The following is a 20515-nucleotide window of genomic DNA, read 5'->3' on the forward strand; positions in this document are numbered from 1 at the left end:
CTGCTCCTGACCCCATCCACATAATGTTTTTGATCTTGACCAGCACCACACTTACCCTTCAATGCAAGTGGGGTACAAGGACCCGAAGGACGATTTGCACTCATACTGGAAGATTACAAATGGGAGGAACAGTAGATGTACACTGCATGCCCTCCCATGACAAAGCCCCAAACAATACATTTGTCCCCTTTGGACCCTATGTTCCTGTCTGCCCAGTCAATGGCCCCCCTCTCCACTGGCTGATACCCAATCTTCGTCCTCATACTGGGGATGGAAGAAAAGCACACATGAGTAGAACCATGGGTGTGTGTTGTAGCCCCTTCTACAACAAACGCCCAGGTACCAAACCTGTTCCCCTCCCCATGAACCCCACCAAGCCAAAACACTCTTGCCCAGTCGGCCCCCAGCCAATACCACAACCTTGGCGAAGCAGTGCTCCATGTGGCGGAGGGCAACATGCATACTGATGGATTTCCCACAGGAGACACAGAAGATCTGTTGGACGGTGTCGTTGATAACTTTGGTGCTCTGCACAGGAGAGTGGAGGAGCCAGTGAAGCAGTGCAGAGTGGAGATAGGCAGGGCAAGATATCAGGTACCTTTCCACTACACCCTACCTATTCCCACTCACCTCCTCATCATAGCACACGGCCTGCTGCTTGCCACGCAGAATGATGGCCTCAAGTTCATGGAACTGACACTCCATGTACTTCAGGCGGGTGTGGGCATCCTGCTGCTCATGGAGGATTCTCTCGAGCATTTTCTTGCCATGCTCCTCAGCAATGCAGGGGCTGTTATTCCACTGCTGGATGCGCTGGGGCAGGATCTCATAGATGCGTCTGAAAGCAAGAAATCGAATGGGTAGATAGGGGCAATAAAAGAAGTGGATGAGTAACCAAATGGTGAATATATAAGATAATAAACAGTAGATGAGTGAAAGCTGGTGAATAAGTGATTAAATGGTGAATGGATGGGTGGATAGTAGGTGGCTGGGTGGGCAAGTGACCATAAGGGTTAGTGGACGGAATGCAGATGGGTGGTTTAGTGGGTGAGTGGCTGTAAGGGTGGGTGGGTGGGTGGATGAATGGTGGATGAATGTATAGGGTGTGGATGGACTTACGGATAGCATAGATCATACCCTACCCCAAGCCCTGTTGCTTAACCTCCAGGTGCACTCACTCAGCTGCCAGCTTCATGCCACAGTTGTCTGAGCAGTACTTGGAGCCTGGCCGGGTGGGATTCACACAGCCAGGTCCCAGGCATTGTCGCAGCGGGGCTAGGTCCTTGGCATCCATCTGCTCTGGATATTTCCGCTTTTCCATGAGCTTCTGTTTCTTCTCCTTCTGTGGGACAGCCATGGTCAGGGAAGAGGTAGGGGAATCCCCTAACCCTGTACCCCTGCCCTCCATTCTACTCCCAACCTCTGCCTCCATGCCCCCCCCCCCATTTCTGTCACCTTCCATGCCACCTTTTTCTTCAATTTCTCCATTTTCTTCGCATTCACTGCCTGCTTCTGCAGTGCAGGATCCAGGAACAGGAACTCCTCAAAAAAAAAAAAAAAAAAATCTGCTTTGCTGTGTAACAAGCCATCCTTCAAATTAATGGATAAAACAACGGTCATTTATTAATTCAAGATTCCGTAGATTGACAATTGGGATAGGCTCAGCTGGGCAGTTCTGCTGGTTTTGCCTGGGTTTCTCCATATGGTTGTAGTCAGTTAGTGGCTGTTTGGTCCTAGATGGCCTCACTCAGATGTTTGGAGGTTGATGGGTCAATGGAAGTAATGGAGCCATGCTAGCCTGTGTTTTTTCACATGGAGACTGGATTCCAAAAGCACCAAAAAAGCAGAAGCCCCAATTTTTAAGTATACAGTAAACGCTTGATTTTTCAGACCTTGATTTAACAGACTTCCAATTTAACAGACAAAATATCTGGTCTGTATGTCATATGTGAAAAAATCAACACCCTGTTAATTTTAAAATGCTTTTAACCAAGATTTGCTTATAATTAAATTAACAGATTATTTTTTTGTTATTAATTCACTGTTGTTTTTAACCAATTTTAGCAAATAGGCCATACATTGTAAAAAATACTGTAGTAATTTCACCAACATAAATATTACATATTTACAACTATAGTCTGCATATTTAAATCCAAGTGTCACCGTTTGTAAACAATGTTCAGTGAATGATTAGCATGTGATCACACCGACACATGCAGTAATTGGTTCTTTTGTCACATGGTGTGACTTTCTGCAGCAGTGCGGGCCAATGTTGCAACATGCACTAAGCCATGCCCCAGCCGTGTGCATTTGTTTACTTGCAGTGGTTGGTAAATGCACACATTTACTAGACCTGTTCAGTATAAATTTAAAATTACTGTAATATATATAGAAAACTTTTCTGTGAAACTAAACTTTTCATACATACTTAATTTTAATTACACAAATGTGTAAGTTTATAATTACACAAACTACTGAGTAAAAACAGGTTAACTAATTTGTCAATTTTTTAACACATGCATTCAGAAAAACTACTTTATTTTATATGTACTTTCAGCTTTAATGGACACCCCCTAGCCCGAATTAGTCCATTATCTTGGGGTTTTACTATATTTTATGCCTCTGCATGCATCATGTTTGCTACCACCCCAAAGGATATGTCATTCATCCAGAGCTATAGGCCAGAAAAATGCTGACAGATCTTCCCAACTTCTTTCTTTTTTTTAAATCCAAACATCATACTATTTAATTCCCCAATAAAACATCGGAAAAAGGACTATCATTGCTAAGATTTACATATAAAATCTCCACCTAATTAGTAATAGAAGCCTATGTACCAATTTCTAAAACAGTTATAAGATATATACACAATTTTGGGTACATTAACAAAACAGAGTATTACAAAATATTAAAGACAGTTCTCCTGTCCACGGGTCTCATCACCTCTTACTTGAAGTTGTGAGTTCTGATACAAGGTGGTGCAAGGAATATATTGACGCATTCTCAGATTATCCCAACTTCCTTCTTTTCTTTTATTTTTTTTTTAAAATATATTTTATTGATTTTAGAGAGCGGAAGGGATAGGGAAAGAGAGAGAAACATCAGTGATGAGAGAAAGTCACTGACTGGCTGCCTCCTGCATGCCCCTCCTGGGGATCAAGCCTGAAACCCCTGCAAGTGCCCTGACCGGGAATCGAACCTTGATCTCCTGGATCATAGGTCGATGCTCAACCACTGAGCCATGCTGGCCAGGCACCAACTTGTTTCTTGAATGATTTTTGAACACTCTCTGTCATACACTCATCAGATGTTTATTGTCAAAAGTCCCCTATGAAAAAGTCCTGGTATAGTTTTCAGTCCTGAGGCAGATCCTTTTCAGTTAACAACTGAGATATGGCTGTTGTCTGAGGTGACTCCTTTACTGCCAATGCCACTGCCACCATCTGGTACTTCTGGGATATCCTGGCCTTTTGCAGTTGAGGCAGCTGTGTTTGAGTGGGCAGTTGCCAGTAGAACCATGGCAAGGCCTCTGAGGGTATTATAGGCAAGAGCTGAGGGGCAGGCCCTCACACTAGCTCCACTCCCCCATCCATACTGTCCTGGACTCACCAGAGACCAGGGATTACAAGTAGGATTCCTGTGTTGGTGGGATGAAGGCTCTGGATCAGCACTAAGTGGATGGGCACAGGTTAACCCTGCCCTAACACTCCTGGCCTCACCTTCTGGCCAAAGTTAGGGAGGAGACCACTGCACCTGTCTGGATACACTAGGTCTTGCCTGCCTAGGAATGACTGGCACTACTTGGCCCGGCTTGCCCACCTTATCCAGACACATCTGGCTGGTATATCTGGCCCCAACTTGCCTACCTGAATGCATAAGGCCCTGCCTACCTGCTCAGAAAAGCTAGACTCCACCGCCTTACATTTGCTCAGCTCAGCCTGCCCTGCCCCACCCTCCAGAACACACCTGCTATCTTGCTTGCGGGGCACCCAGGGCCCACACAAGCCACCTCTGCCCAGCCCACCCAAACACACACAGCCCCACACTTTAGACATGCTCCGCCCACCAGCATTTCTCACCTGGTCCACCTAGTCCCTCCAGGCCCTGCCTGCCTAACCCTACCCTACACATTCTGTCTTGCCTTATTGCTCCTAGCCTTGTGGGACCCATACACTGCAACAAGACATACCCAGCCCTGTCCCATGCCAGGCCCTGCTCCCTTACCAGATTCTTTTCCTCATATGCCCCCCCATTCCTGCACATACCGAGTTCTGCCTTACCTTCCGAGTATTGAGCCATGCCAAGCCCTGTCTCCCCTCCCCACCTGCATGTGCCAGGCCGTGCTGTGTCTGCCCTGACTGACTTACCTAGAATAATTTGACAGTCTTAATTCTGAAATGTACTCCTACCTGTACCCAGTAACACCAAGTAAAATATATAAATATACACATTTTAAAAAATGTTTGTGTGTACATGTGCACACAGGCAAACAAATCATTACCCTTAGTGATTGAAGGAGCAAGCACACACAGAGAAAGAAAATACACAATTTCAATAAAACAATTACCAATTGGTGAATTTATACTATTTTCGAGCTAGAGATGCAATATTAATAAAAACCGACCCTGGCAGCCTTAAAGGAAGTCTAAATACATTCCAATGAATAAGGGGCACAGATAGGTTACATTAGAAATTAATAAAAGGTTTAACTTTTGAAAATTGAAACGGCACTTCTAAATAACTTTTGATAAACAGAAAAGCAACTGAAATTAAAAAACACTTAGAACATAACAAAAAGGAAAGCAATGCTTGCCTAACTGTGGTCTTAGACGGAACTTTAAGATGAGAATATGAGGAAAGAAGAAAGACGGAAATTACTGATCTGAGCATTCAGCTCGAATTAGAACAAGTCCCCATCTTAACTCCAAAGACCCCCATTATCAACCTCAAAATCCCCCTCACCCACCCCTCCGAACACAAAACTCAAAGTCCCTGGTCAAAGCCCTTAAAAATTACCTCAGCCGGCGATAAACTGTACAGAGCTTCGAGGAAAATGCCGTGAAAACGCTACTTGGCTACTTCGCGCTTCGGTAGCGACCTTTGCCCCGCCTCTTCTTGAATGTGTTGTATGTGCGCATGCTCAAGACCCCTCGCGGAGCTGAGATGTCGTCCAAAGTTCTAATAGCGGATATCAGAGAAACCCGGCAGGTCAAGGGTGCGCCATTCTGCAGAACACCGCTCCACAGGCCTACATGAATACACTTGTTTATTTTGATGCCAGCATCTCACTGTTTTACAGTCGGAGTGACCGATTATTGCATTATCGTATATGGCAGGAATATTGATCCCCTTATCATTTCCAATTATTTTGAATAACTTTATATTATTACTATTTTACTATCTGCTATTATTTTTATCATGAGGTAGGCAATGAGAAAAACAAACAAAAAACCCCACATAAATCCATTTTTTAAAAGTCAAGAAATTAGAAAAAATTATAGAAAGGGCAGGAAAAATAGAAAGCAAAAGGTAAGAAGGTAGGACTAAGTTCACATTTGAAGTTCACTTTTTCTTACTTTTTATTACTTAATCAGCAATAAAAATTGTTAATGGAGTAAACTCTGCAGTTAACGTCAAAGATGGTCATTTTGGATGAAAATGAACAAATCTAGTCATATGCTGTTAATGACAAACCCAGCAAATCATAAAACTAAAGAAATATTTAAAATAAAGGAATGGAAAAAAATTTGCCAGGCACATGCTAATCAAAATAAGCAAGATAAGTTACATTAATATTAGACTAAAAATACTAAGACAAAAAGTATTAATTGAGATTGAAAGGGTCATTCCATAATGATTTGATTCACCATGAATATGTAAAAATTTCAATCTTACACACAATTAAATGTTGTAAAATAAATATAAAGGAAAATATATTAGAACAAAAGCTAAAATAGAAAAAAGTATTTTTGTTATAGAAGATTACAATCACACTGCTGTTTGAATTTCCATTCACCCTTCAAGACAGCTTTGTAATCATCTGGTAAGCTCTCTGCTTCCTTTCTATCTGGATAGACTCTCTTCTGAATGAACTTACGGACATAATTATAATACCAAGGATGTTTCTTTTATTTTAATTTTGAAATTAGGAAGGAAATGGGGATATTGCCTGAATCAATCACACCTGTTTTGTGTCTGCCTTACTCACTAGAAACAAGGGCAGGGACAATGTTGGTCTTGGTCACTGCTGGTTGCCAGTGCTCAGTTTACCACCCAGCACACAGGGGTGTCCAGTAGATATTGGTGATCAAAGGAATATATCATGGACCCCGCCCTTGGGTGTTGTTGCAAAATGGCAAATTTTACAGTAATCTATCTGGTTCCATGTTATTCCTTAAAGATAAAGGCAGCCCGGCCTGGCATGGCTCAGGGGCTGAGCATCGACCTAGGATCCAGGAGATCGGGGTTCGATTCCCAATCAAGGCACATGCCTGGGTTGCAGGCTAAGCAGCCAATCAATGACTCTCTCATCATTGATGTTTCTATCTCTCTCTCTCCCCCTCCTTTCCTCTCTCTGAAATCAATAAAGATATGTGTGTTTTTTTAAAAAAAGATAAAGGCAAATATATGCTGTAATTTACACAAGAGTTACATTTAACTAATCATTGACAAGAAAAGCAAAGTTCAAAAAATGCTAAGATCTTTCTACTAGGAGCCTATTTTTCCTGATTCAAATCTGGCATCTAATGACAATGTCCCCAGATAAATCTTCACAGCTTATATCAAACTTAGTTTCAGGACTGAGGCAGGAGGTGAGAAATTCAAGCTCAACTCAGAAGCAGTTTGTGAGCTCTAAAGAAAGCATTGCGCCCTGCCCAGCTTGGCTCAGTGGTTGAGCATCGACCTAGGATCCAGGAGATTAAGGTTCGATTCCAGGTCAGGGCACATGCCTGGGTTGTGGGCTCGATCCCCAGGAAGGGGGGTGTGCAGGAGGCAGCTGATCAATGACAACTCTCTCATCATTGAAATTTCTCTCTCTCTCCCCCTCTCCCTTCCTCTCTCTGAAATAAAGATATATGTAAAAAAAAAGAAAGAAAGAAAAGAAAGCATGCCTCTCTATGGCCATGAAAGTTTATAAGTACTACTTGTGGTGTCCAAGCTAATCCTTTAACAAAACTGTTAGCTAGATGGACTAAGAAAAATGGAAGAAAATTTATTAAAATCATAAATGAAAGTGGGAATATTACCACAGAATAGAATAGAGAGTCCAGAAATAAATGTTTGTATATATGGTCAAATGATTTTTGAGAAGGCTGTCAAGACTATCCAATGGGACAAAAACAGTCTTTTCAACAAATTGTGTTGGGAAAACTAAATATCTACATGCAAAAGAATGAAGTTGGTCCCTAACCTGGTGAAGGAAATAGACACACAAGTTTAGGAAGCACAGAGAGTCCCAAATAAGATGAATCCGGAGGCCCACACCAAGACATATCATAATTAAAATGCCAAAGGTTAAAGACAAAGAGAGAATCTTAAAAGCAGAAAGAGAAAAGCAGTTAGTTATCTATAAGGGAGCTCCCATAAGACTGTCAGCTGATTTCTCAACAGAAACTCTGCAGGCCAGAAGGGGTTGGCAAGAAATATTCAGTGATGAAAAGCAAGGACCTACAACCAAGATTACTCTGTCCAGCAAAGACATCATTTAGAATCTAAGGACATTTAAAGAGCTTCCCAGCCTGGCTGGCATGGCTCAGTGGTTGAGCAGCAACCTATGATCCAGGAGATCGAGGTTCAATTCCTGGTCAGGGCACATACCTGGGTTGCTGGCTCGATCCCCAGTGGTGGGTGTGCAGGAGGCAGCTGATCAATGACTCTCTCATCATTGATGTTTCTATCTCTCTCTCCCTCTCCCTTCCTCTCTCTGAAATCAATAAAGATATATTTAAAAAAAAAAAAAAAAGAGCTTCCCAGACAAGAAAAAGTTAAAGGAGTTCATCACCACCAAACCAGTATTACATAAAATGTTAAAGGGTCTTCTTTAAGAAGAAGAAAAAAAATGATTAAAAAATGAATAATAAAATATCAATAAATGCATATCTATCAACAATTACTTTAAATGCAAACAGATTAAATGCTCCAATAAAAAGAAACAGGGTAGCTGAGTGGATAGCAAAACAAGACCCTTACATATGCTGTATACAGGAGACTCACTTCAGACTGAAAGACACACACAGACTGAAAGTAAAGGGATGGAAAAAGATATTTCATGAAAATGGAAACAAAACAAAACAAGCTGGGGCAGCAATACTTATACCAGACAAAATAGACTTTAAAACAAAGGTTATAACAAGAGACAAATAAGGACCCAGCAACTCCACTTCTGGGTATTTATCCCAAAACCCCAGAACACTAAATCAAAAAGGCATATATATCCATGTCTATTGCAGCATTACTTATAATATTCAAGATATGGAAGCAATCTAAGTGACCAGCAGTAGAGGAATGGATAAAGAAGTGTATAATGGAATATGATTCAGCCATAAAAAAAGAATGAAATCTTGCCATCTGCAACAACATGAATGGACCTAGAGGGTATTATGCTAAGTGAAATAAGTCAGACAAAGACAAATGCCAAATGATTTCACTTATATGTGGAATCTGAAAAACGAAATAAACAAGCAGAACAGAAACAGGTTTGTAGATACAGAGAACATTTTGACGGTTGCCAGATGGGACAGGGGTTAGGTGATGGGTGAAAAAGATGAAAGATTTAGGAGTACAAATTGGTAGTTACACAATAGTCATGGGGATGTAAAGTACAGCATATGGAATATAATCAAAAATATTGTAATAACTATATATGATGTCAGATGGGTACTAGATTTATCAGGGTGATGACTTTGTAAGTTATATGAACATCTAATCATGGGGTTGTACACCTGAAACTAATATATAATATTGTACATCAGCTGTAATTTAAAATTTTTTAAAGGAAACCATTTAAAAAAGAATGAAGTTAGATCTTTATCTAACACCATATACAAAAATTAATTAAGAATGAATCCATGTCCTAAATGTAAGGTTTAAAACTCTAAGTTAAAGAAAACATAAGGCAAAGGCTTCACAATGTTGGATTCGCAATTATTTCTTGGGTATGACATCAAAAACACAGGCAACAAAAAAACTGACAAATTAAACTTTATGAAAATTAAAAATATTTTCTATCAAAAGACATTATCAACAGAGTAAAAAGAGACAACTCACAGAATGGGAGAAACTATTTGCAAATCATACATCTGATAAGGGATTACAATCCTGAATATATAGAGGACTCCTAAAACTCAACAACAAAAAAACCAAACAACCTGATTCAAAACTGGACAAAGATTTTGAATAGGCATTTTTCTGGAGAAGATATACAAATAGTTAATAAGCACACAACATCACTAATCATTAGAGATATGCAAATCAAAACTACTATAAAATATCACTTCACACACATTAGGATGGCTACTATTTAAAAAAAACAAAAAACAATAAATAACTAGTGTTGGCAAGGATGTGGAAAAATTGGAATCCTTATGCACCACTGATGTGAATGTAAAGTGTATAGCCACTATGGAAAACAGCATAGCAGTTTCTCAAAAAATTAAAAGTAAAATTACCATATGATCTAGCAATTCCACTTTTGAATATATACTCAAAATAATTGAAAGCATGGTCTTGAAGAGATATTAGTATTCCCATGTTCATAGCAGCTCTTTGAAAGAGCTATAATTTTGTTCTGCTCCTTCCAGTACCAGAAATGTGCCCTTTTCAAGTCTACCACTGAACGGGGGACCAGTGGCTGAGAGTAGGGTAAGTTAAAATGCCACAGAGCCCACTGTTATTGATGAACTTCAGCATATTTTCTTGACTAACTGCTTTCTAGGTAATGGCAAACCTTTGGATAATTTCCATAGTTGTGAAAAAGTTAATTTTGACAATATTTGCCAATTTTTTCATTGCTTTTATGAAAGGGCAAACTTTCAGAGGTCTTGACTCCTCCAACTTTGTTGATATCACTCTTTTTATCTTTTTTATCATATTTAGTATCTGCAGTGGTTTCACCTCTTCACTTTTAATATTAGTGACTAGTGTCTTCTCTCTTTTTTCCTGATCAGTATGACTAGAGGTTTCACACTTTTATTGATCTCAAAGAACCAGCTTCTGGTTTTACTGATTTCCTCTGTTGGTTTCTATTTCATTGATATCCTATCTGATCTTTATTAGTTTCTTTCTTGTGATTATTTTCAGTTTAATTTACTTTTATGGCTTTAGTTTGTTTAAAAAAATAAGTTGAAATTGTTGTTTTAAGTGCACTTTTATTTTCTAAAATAAGTGTTTTTAATACTGTAAATTTACCTCTAAGTACTTCTTTAACTGCACCCCAAATTTTTCTATATTATGCTTTCATTTTCACTTAGGTCAAAATACACTCTAATTCCAATTTTTATTTCTTCCTTAACCTATAGATTATTTAGAAGTATGTAATTTAGTTTTAAAACATTTGGGGATTTTCCAGAGATCTTTTTGTTATTGATGTCTAACTCAATTCAATTGTGGTCACAGAACATAATTTTTTAGTACCTTTAAATTTATTTTATTGGTTTCATGGCCCTGAATATGGTCTACCTGGGTAAATGGGTTACATGTGCTCTTTTTTGTAAGGGAGTGTATTCTGCTGATGGTTGGAGTGTTCTATAAATGTCAATTTGGGCAAGTTGGTTGATAGTGTTATTCAGGTCTTCTATATTCTTACTTGTCTTCTGTCTACTTATTCTAGTGATTATTGAGAGAGGGGTGCTGAAATATTCTACTGTAATTATGGATTTGTCTATTTCTCCTTGCAGCTCTATCAGGTTTTTCTTGACATATTCTGAAGCTCTGCTATTAGGTCCCTAAACATTCAAGGTTATTAAGTCCTTCCAATGAATGAACCTCTTTATTATTACAGAATGACCTGTCAAAAGAAAAAATATGTGACTCAAGTAATGTTTAAAGATTTTATTCTACTGATGTGCATCAGTTAGAAACTTAAAAACAGTAAACTCTCTAAACGGAAGCAGAATTAGTTTATATAGGGCAAGAAAAGGGATATGTAACTGGTCTGTCCCACGTTGCAATTTTCCTTGGCTATAACTGCTTAAAACTTGTGGCTGGAACTATTGAGAGATTGTTTCAGTTTTTCATGCCTTTTCCTCTGGATCATTGGTGCAAACTCATGCCTACAGCTTTCAGAACAGTTCTTTGAGAGAAATTTTTGTAATCCTTAAGGTTTTTCAAGGTTTGGGAGAGGAGGAGATTGTGGAGGAAGATAAAAAGAGAAAGGGTGCAGAGATTGAAACAAGAAAAACTAGAGTCTGTTTTAATTCTTTTAGAGCCCTTCCTCTCGGCCAAGATGGACTCCTTTCTTCCCTGATAAAATCTGTTGGGAGAAAAAACAAAAGTACAGGATGAGTAAGTTTCAAGAATCAAGTTAAGAAAGCCCCATAATAAGTTGGAGGAACATTATGTTGTTTGAAATTTTGTTCCTTAATCATGCTTGGATCATCTGTTTGGACAAGACAGTACTGCTGGTCTTAATTAGACATGACAAAATGCATTTGATTAGGGGTACTTCTAACATGAGAAAAAGAAAGAAAGACCTGATAGAGGCACTCCCAGTAGGACTCCAGGGTATTTTTTCATTGGTGTCTCTTCAGTAAACTAAGTTTCTTGCTTGTAAGTCATATAGAGGCTCAAAAGGTGATTCCTTTGAAAAGGCAGCAATTTTCAACTGGTGTGCCACAGTAATTTTTAAAACATGCAATACCTGACTATTCAGTCAGGGGCACTACCTCTTTTTCCTTAGATTGTCAAAAAAAAAAAAAAAATTACAACAGCCAACACAATAGTTGTCTGGTGTGAATGGATCAAAATTATAGCTATTTTTTGGTCCGATGAGCAAAAAAAATAATATATTTTTTGATGTGCCACATAATTTAAGTAATTAATTTATGTGTGCCATGAGATGAAAAAGGTTGAAAATCGCTGCTTTACAGTATTGAGCCACATATGCTTGCAACAAAGTGAAATCGAAAATAAGACATGCAATGCCCAATTTCACTGACCTGGCTGTAACAAGTTGACTAGATGGAAATCCATGTTTGCCAGAGGAGAAGACCAGATGGCCATTAAGGCCAATTGGAGAACCTTAGGCCAAGGTAATTGTAAGTCTATAGAGAGTTTAGCAAGTTTTAATTAATTGTAAAGTACCTTTTTCTATTTTTTTCCTAAGGATTAAGGATGATGAGGACAGTGAAATTTTTGGCTGACAGGCGATACCTCAAAAAGTTCCTTAATTTTGGTCTCAGTAAATTGAGTACCTCTGTCAGTAGAGAAGTAAGTAGGGAATTCCCAAGTGGCAAATATTAAAATCTACTGTTTTTAGTGACAGTAAGAGCCTCCACTTTTCAATAAGAGGAAGCTTTTAGTCATTCAAACAAAAGGCAGAAAACAATAAGTATATATTCAAATCCCTATAATGTTATTTGAAGTCCATTTGTAAATGTCCTTAGGGTCCCTGAGACTATAGTTCCTGGCCATGTCCCATCTTTATTGTTTTTCCAAGGCTGTGAGTCTAGCAAGTGGAACCTTCACTGAAAAGTTCCTCTACTACCTGATTAAAATTCTTCACCGATGTTGTCTCAGAATAATTAAAGTTTTCTTTGCTGTGATGTGTCATAGTGTAAAAATTTTTTCACCAAATTCCATTTCAGATAGTCTGGAGAAATCAAGCAACTATCTAGGTGTCTCTATAACCCATCTGACTGGAGAGCACATCCAGCTTTCTCCCAATATGTTATGAATCTTGTACTTGTGACATCAGATTGCACAAGATTTCATAGAAGTGATCTGGAGTGACCAGACCATCTTTAATTTGTTGAACTAACTGTACTTGGGTGAGAGCAATTCCATGGGAAGGAGCAAGACACATAGTAAAGCTCAAATTTGCTCACTGTACTTAATGTACCAGCAGCAGTTAAGAAATTCTGGGTGTTGTTGTGGTTTTTCTTTTTTTCTTTTTTTAAAGGAAGAGGGAGAGAGAGAGATGGAAACATCAATGGTGAGGGAGAGTCATTGATCAGCTGCCTCCCGCACACCCCCAACTGGGGATTCATGTGCCCTGACAGGGAATCGAACCCCAATTTCCTGGATCCTAGGTTGATGCTCAACCTCTGAGCCACGCCCAGCAGCTCAAGCAATTCTGTTGTTTTGATATCACATGGAAATCATGAACCAGATCAAAGCAACATATGCAGTCTGTGTATATGTTAACTCTTTTATCCCTTGCTAGCTGCCAGGCTTAAGTCATGTCTATAAGTTCAATTAGTTTTGCTGACTTGACTTTAGGAAAGGAATTGGATTAGATAATATCATAGGAAGTAGTGACAGCATAGTCAGCTTGAAAATATTCTTGTTCAATCTTAGATATGACCCATCTACAAAAAAATTTTAAGTCTGGGTGCTATAGAGTAGTTTCAAGGAGATCAGAGTGAAGCATGGAATGTTCTTTGGTTAAAGTTAAATGATCATGATCTTCTCCCTCCTCTGGTGAAGGGAGGAAGATAGCTAGATTAAGAAGCATGATGCCTATGTATATTGATATGAGCTGGGAATAGAAGCAGCAATTCACAGGAAGTGAGGCCAATTTAAAATATGGGGGAAATATTTGAATACATATTTCACCAAAGAAAATATACAGATAGCAAATAAGCACATGAAAAGATGCTCAACGTCGTTAGTCATTAGGGAAATGCAAATTAAAACCACAATGAGATAACACTACCCACCTATTCAAGTGCCTAAAATTAAAAAGACTAGCTACATCAAGTGTTGACAAGAATATAGAAGATATAGAACTACTAATGGGAATGAGAAATGGTACAACCACATTGTTTGGAAATTTCTTAAAACGTTTAACAAATACCTGCCACATCATGTAGCCATTCTACTCCTAGGTATTTACTCAAGATGGAAGGAAATATATCCATACAAAAAAATGTACAGAAATGTTCAGAGCAGCTTTATTTGGAATAGCCAAAAAAATGGAAAAAACTCAAATGTCCATCAACAGGTGAACAGGTGAACAAGCTTTAGTATATCCACACAATCAAATACTACTCAGCAATAAAAAGAAATGGATTATTAATATACACAACATTGATGAACCTTAAGATGATTATGCTAAGTGAAAGAAGTCAGATTTAAAAGACTATATGATGTATGATTCCATTTATAGTAATTTCTAGAAACTGCAAGTGAATCCATAGGACAGAAAGAAAGTGACTGATTGCCTGGATATGAGGAGGGGAAGATAGAAGGGATTATAATAGTTGACCTGGAGGAGCTCCTCTTGAAAATTTGGACAATAAAATAAACAACGATAGTACTGGATTATAACCCATAGAATAAAATAAATACCCACCTGTTTACACAAGGTACAATGAAAACCAGAGTTCCCAGAAAGATTGAAAACAAAAGAATGGAAAAATTAAATATGGTGAAAATGGTAAGTTTTATTATATATATATATCCACAATAAAAAGATTGAAAAAAGATATCTGATTTGCTTATGTCAGAAACACTTGGCCTCTTCTTTTGTGCCATTCTTGACTGCTTTTTCTCTCTCACATGCTATATCTAACCCATCAGAAAATACTGTCAGGGGTCCATTCTGAAGATGAGACACTAACAAAGGCAATTCTGTATAACATAAGGTCTCACTCCCATTTTAACTTACCTTGTGCCCACTAAGTGAAAGCATCCATAGTTTCCCTCCAGCATGAGTTCTCCCATGTTTCCTAAGGGAAAAGGAATCACCAAAGGCTTTCCCACAAATCTTACATTCATAGGGTTTCTCCCCAGTATGTGTTATCCTGAACCCTCAGATTGGAGTCTTTTTCCACATTGATTATACTCACAAGGTTTTTCTCCAGCATAAATCTTCATGTGACTCCTCAGGGATGTAGGAAAACTAGAGACATTTTCAGCCTAACATTCATAGAGTTTCTCCCCATTACATATTCTCTTCTGCTTTTTAAGTTAAGAGTTTTTGCTGTAGGCTTTTCCACATTAATTTCATTCATAAGATTTTGCTCTGTTGTGAATTCTCATGTATGCTTTATGGATATGCTTACACTAAAGGTCTTTTCCACACTGAATATACCCAAAGGATTTCTCCCCAGTGTGAGTTTTCACATAATACCTAAGAGAAGGGATAATCCCTGAGGGCTTTCCCAAAGTAATGACATTCATAGGCCTTCACCCTGATGTGTATTCTCCTGTGCTGAGTAAGATTAGCCCTCATGTTGAAAACTTCAAAAGAAATATTGTATTCATTGGGTTTCTCTCCAGAATAAAGTCTCCTCTGTTGATGAAGAGATGAGTGATGACTGGACAAAGTTGTCTGTTCATTACCTTCATAGGAATGATCCCCTTCTGTTATATATCTGATAGTCACTATATTCTTTAATGATTTCCTGTGCATACATATGGTTCCTGCCTTAAGGTTTTTTTCAGGTTGAAATGGTAACTCTTCTGCAATGTCTCTATCATACTCATTATTTTCATGCAGAGATTTTCTGGTAATTTTCAAGGCTGAATTACTTTATAAATGCTTAATATCTGATTCAAATTCATGAAAACACATATAAATTTCCAGTGAAAAAACATGTTTTGAGCTATTTCAATATTCATAGTATCTTTCCTGAGACACTACCTTCTCCTAAGTGAATTTCACTTACCTAAATGACTTTCCCAGTTCTTAGATGGTGCATTAGTTTCCTGTTGCCTCTTTAACAAATTACCACAAACTTAGTCTCTTAAAACAACAGAATTTTTTTCACTGGGCTAAAGTCAAGGTGGTGGGCAGGGCTGGTTCTTTCTGGAGGCTCTGAGGGGAGAATCTGTTCCCTTACCTTTTTCAGCTTGTAATAGATGACTGTATACCTTGGCTGTGGTCCCTTCCTTCATCTTCAAAGCTGCTTCTGTCATCACATCACTGTCTCCACTTCTGTAGTCAAATCTCCCTCAGCTTTTTCCTTATAAGGACACTTGTGATTACATTTAGAGCACACCTGGAGAATTCAGCATACTCTCCTCATCTCAAGATCCTTAACTTAATCTCATCTGCAAAATCCCTTTTTGCCATATAAGTGAACATTCACAGGCTCCAGAGCTTACAACCTGGACATTGTTAGGGACCATTATTCAGCCTGCCACACATGGCTTTTCAAATTCAGAGCCTTTCCAATATTCTCTTCCTCTCTTTTTAAATTTATCTTTATTATTGAAAGAATTACAGATGTGCCCTTTCTTTCCTCATTGACCCCTTCTACCCCACACCCACTCCCCTGCCCCAGGCCTTCACCAATATTCTCTTAATGTAAAGGACAAAGTATCATCCCTTGTGGCTTTTACCGTGCTCAGATCATTGCATAGCTGTTCCCCAAATATGTCCTGATGAGAGGTTGGCCATGGGTGTTTAAGTAAACTCCCTATCTGGAACAAAGTGGGTAAATATTTAAAATATGGAAAGTGCCCGACCAGAGTGGCTCATCCCATGAGTGTCATCCCATGCACTGAAAGGTTGCCAGTTTGATTCCTGGTCAGGACACATATCTGGATTGCGGGTTTGCTCTCCAGTTGAGGAGTGTATGGAAGGCAACTGATCGATGTTTCTGTCTCACATAGATCCCTAAATTGGAAAAATAATGCAATTATGAGCAAAGTCAGACTTTGAGAACCTTGGCTGTATGAGCATTTTGGCAATTACAGGGATAAAGTGTAGATTTTTAGGTAACTTTCTAACAATGATTCTATCACAATTGAGACTGATGTTGACAAAAAAAAGTTATCAGAAATCCCCAGTGGGGAAAAATTAAGAGCCCATATGAAAACGTTAAATTTAAATTTTAAATACATCTTCCTCTGAGATTAGGCTGGGTTTGCTAGGTTGATGTCCTGTTCATGGAGGAAAGTATGTGATATGGGAGGACTATGCAGAGGATTATAAGACCTCCCATTGTTGAAACAGCTGCCAATATTTTCACTTTCAGGGGTTCTGAAGACGGGCAAGTATGACTGTAAGAGCAGCAAATGAATTTACCAAAGTTCTCATCACTCCAATAAAAGTTTTTCAGAAGGGCCCCAAACTCAAATACTGACTCTGTGCTCCCAATATACCTAAGATCTCTGATATCTGAAACTCATGCCCAAGCTTAGATACACATTTAAGGAACCCCAAGCTTTTTAACTATGGAGGAAACAAAAAGTCAGTGACAAATGTAGGTCTTCATTTTCATGGGGAAGTCATTAGACAAGCCCCATGGTGGCAAGGATCATTTCTGTCTCATATACTTGTGTTTTCTCAGTCCCCAACCCACATCCTAGAATACAGTAGGTACTTAAGAAATACTTTCTCCATAAATGACTAATCAAAGGAATCATGCCATTTGTGTACACTGTCATCAGATTGCTGTAGTTCTTCAGTATCATATCTCTGTATGAGGTCCTCTGAGTAAAGTCCAAAGGATCCCACTCCTCCCCTGTGGAAATCTATAGCTACATACCTGAAGGCTGCTGATTCCAGATTCTCCCTCAGTGAGATACCATCTCCTCTAAAGTTCATAGGAGTGTGAAAGAGTTGATAGCTCTGTGGTGTGGAGACTTAATTCAGAGGAAATTTAGATGGGTCTGCTACCCTAAGGCTCAGTATCCACACTCACCCCCAAGGCAATCTACCATATCCAGTTTCATAACTCTAATAGCACCTTTAATGCATGCCTTAGTTTATATTTTCAATGCTAGACTCTGAGTTCTTCCAGACTTATTCCTTTCTTTCTCCAACATTGAGCATAGTCCCCAAAACAGTGTAGGCATGAGTAAAACACAATAGCTGAAAGAAACATTTCCCCAGTGAAAACAAGGATTTCTTGAGACAAAGACATTTTATTTCCTTATGGAGTGTCCACCACAGCACTCTGCAGAATGTGATGCCCAGGGGAGGGCAGTCAGTCTGCCTAGGAAGGAAGGAGGTTGAATGGGAGGATTTCTGTGTAGCCCTTCCCTATCCACAAGCAGCCCAGAGACTTGATAAAACATGTTCAGGAATCCAGGCAGCAATTGCTGCAATCTGTTTTAGAAAACTCCTAGCCAAGAAAAGGATAAATGTCTTCCTTTTGGGGAAGTATCAAATTCCTACTCACCTGTAAAAATTTGTCATCAACCCAGAAACCATTATTTCTTCCTCTGTGTCTCTTTCAGGAGACAAGCAGGCTGCTGAGACAATGGAACCAAGAGAATCCAGGTTTCCCACATTTCAAAGTCACCAGCCTGGATGCTGCCACATACACTAATTTTGAGCTACTCCTCTCTCCCTACACATTCACACACTGCTGTCATAAGAATTCAGGGTAGTTATGTCTCACCCAGCATCATGAGGAAAAGATTAGTAGTTCCAGCTTGGGAATATAGCTGGCTAAGTCAGTCTCATTCCCCCTTGATCCAGTGAAACTTGGAGTCATTTCATTACAATCATCAACTCACAACAATGCAACCTAAATCATTAGCTATCTCATGGCAGTGGACTAAGCTGCACATGAAAAATACTTTTAAAATGGAAAGTGCTATACTATATTCATATTAATTTTTAAGTGCCATTTGCTGGAGATTGTCTTGATAACTTTACTTACATTTGCCCATTTAACTCATCTAATCATTCTGCCAAGTACATAGTATTCTTCCCAGGTAATAGCTAAGGAGACTTATGCACAAAGATTATTATTAACCTAAGATAGAAAGGGTCATTAACATGTCCAGTGGGAAAGTGGTGAGTCAGGATTTTATTGCAGCTCTGTCTGTCTCCCAAGCCTACACTCTCCTAATCACTACATTTCTACAAAAAGAAGCTTAAAGTTTTGAGATTATTGGGGATGTTGTTATCCTTTCAAATACCTAGGAGATGGTCATGCAATCTTGTTAATTCATGTGTGGTGTATGGACCAGCAGCATGGCTTGGGAATATGTTAGAAATGAAGAATCTTGGTCTTACCAGTAGTGCCATGGGCATGGGTCACATGCACCATGCCCACCGAATGGCCTCTGGGCATGCTGGCATGGCACCGGCCCTGTAGGTTCTGTTTCTAATCCTGCCCCAGTACAGAGCTGATGGGGCCAGATGGTCATGGGGGAGCCTGGTAGAGAGGAGTATAAAATCCAGTCTTTTGATACAGAGACCCAGCAGCTGCTGAAGACAGCACTCAAAGATCCAGGTGCAGTGGACCAGGAGAAAGTGACCAATGTGACTGTGGACCATTCTCTGCAAGACCGTATGTTCAGCAAGGAAGCAGGATGCATGTGCTATGCCATTATTCAGGCATAGAGCAGGCAAGCAGGCCAGAGTGTCTTCCTGTGTGGATCCCTCAACCAGCTACAGCTTGGAAGGATCTGTGAGTCCGCTCCCTGCAGGGCTGGATCTGCTATGTCACCTTTATCTGCAACATCTTTGACTACTTGAGGATGAACAACATGCCCATGATGGCCCTGATGAACCCTGTCTATGAATGCCTCTTCAGACTGGCCCAACTCAACAGTCTGAGCAAGGAAGAGCATGTTGGGGAGCAGCTGGAGAAGATGAACAGGCAGTGAATGGATGAGCTCTTTGTCCTGACCCAGGATGGCTTCCTGCTCCCAACTGGCCTCAGCTCTTTGGCCCAACTTCTGCTGCTGGAGATCACTGAGTTTTGGGCAGCCTGCTGGAAGGTGACCTCAGGTGCCCACAAGTATTACTATAGCGAAGTCTCTGACTAGGCCTGCAGATCAGACTTCCTCACCAGCAGCACTAGCCTTTCTTCTACCCACCTCCCAACCTGGCAATGCAGTCTTTGCCTCTCCCAAAGACTTTTTCCCTTCCAGAATTTCAACAGCTCCCAAGAGGTTTCGCATTACCTGGTGGCCCTGCCCTGAGCACCTTCCCTCCTCCTTCAGGGACTGAGGAAGACACCCCCCAGCCCCCTCAGTCTCTCTCTTCCATCACCTGCCACCTGGGCCAGTCAGAGAGGGCAACTCCTAACTACCACTACACTGTGTAACCACTGGTAGAACATCTTCTTGGTGCCTCAGTTTCCCATCTGTAAAGTGAGTACCCATAGCCATTGGTGGGATGCTTTGGAATATCAAGGGGCAGAGGTGCAGAGCACAAGTAACAACAGAAACTGCTTTTTATACATTTTGTATAAGGATGATTTTGGAAACACGAGAACAGGAGTATTTATTTCCTCCAGTCGGTTTTTTTAAATCCTCACTCAAGGATATTTTTTCCATTGATTTTAGGAGAGGGTGGAAGGGAGGGGAGAGAGAGAGAGGGAAAGAGAGAGAGAGAGAGGGAGAGAGAGAAACATCAATGTAAAAGAGACATATCAATTGGTTG

The 20515-nt window shown here is 39.7% G+C and overlaps 1 pseudogene across 1 annotated transcript; it reads left to right on the forward strand.

Annotated features, from left to right (window-relative positions):
• The first annotated feature begins 19270 nt into the window (after positions 1 to 19270).
• On the forward strand, positions 19271 to 19896 carry LOC308551587 (MIF4G domain-containing protein-like; annotated as a pseudogene). The gene is made up of 2 exons: positions 19271 to 19464; positions 19605 to 19896. The product of its transcript is annotated as an MIF4G domain-containing protein-like (transcript).
• The last annotated feature ends 619 nt before the right edge of the window (positions 19897 to 20515 follow it).

The sequence above is a fragment of the Miniopterus schreibersii genome (genome assembly GCF_964146895.1).
Source record: "Miniopterus schreibersii genome assembly, chromosome: X".
In the NCBI taxonomy this organism is placed as follows: domain Eukaryota; kingdom Metazoa; phylum Chordata; class Mammalia; order Chiroptera; family Miniopteridae; genus Miniopterus; species Miniopterus schreibersii.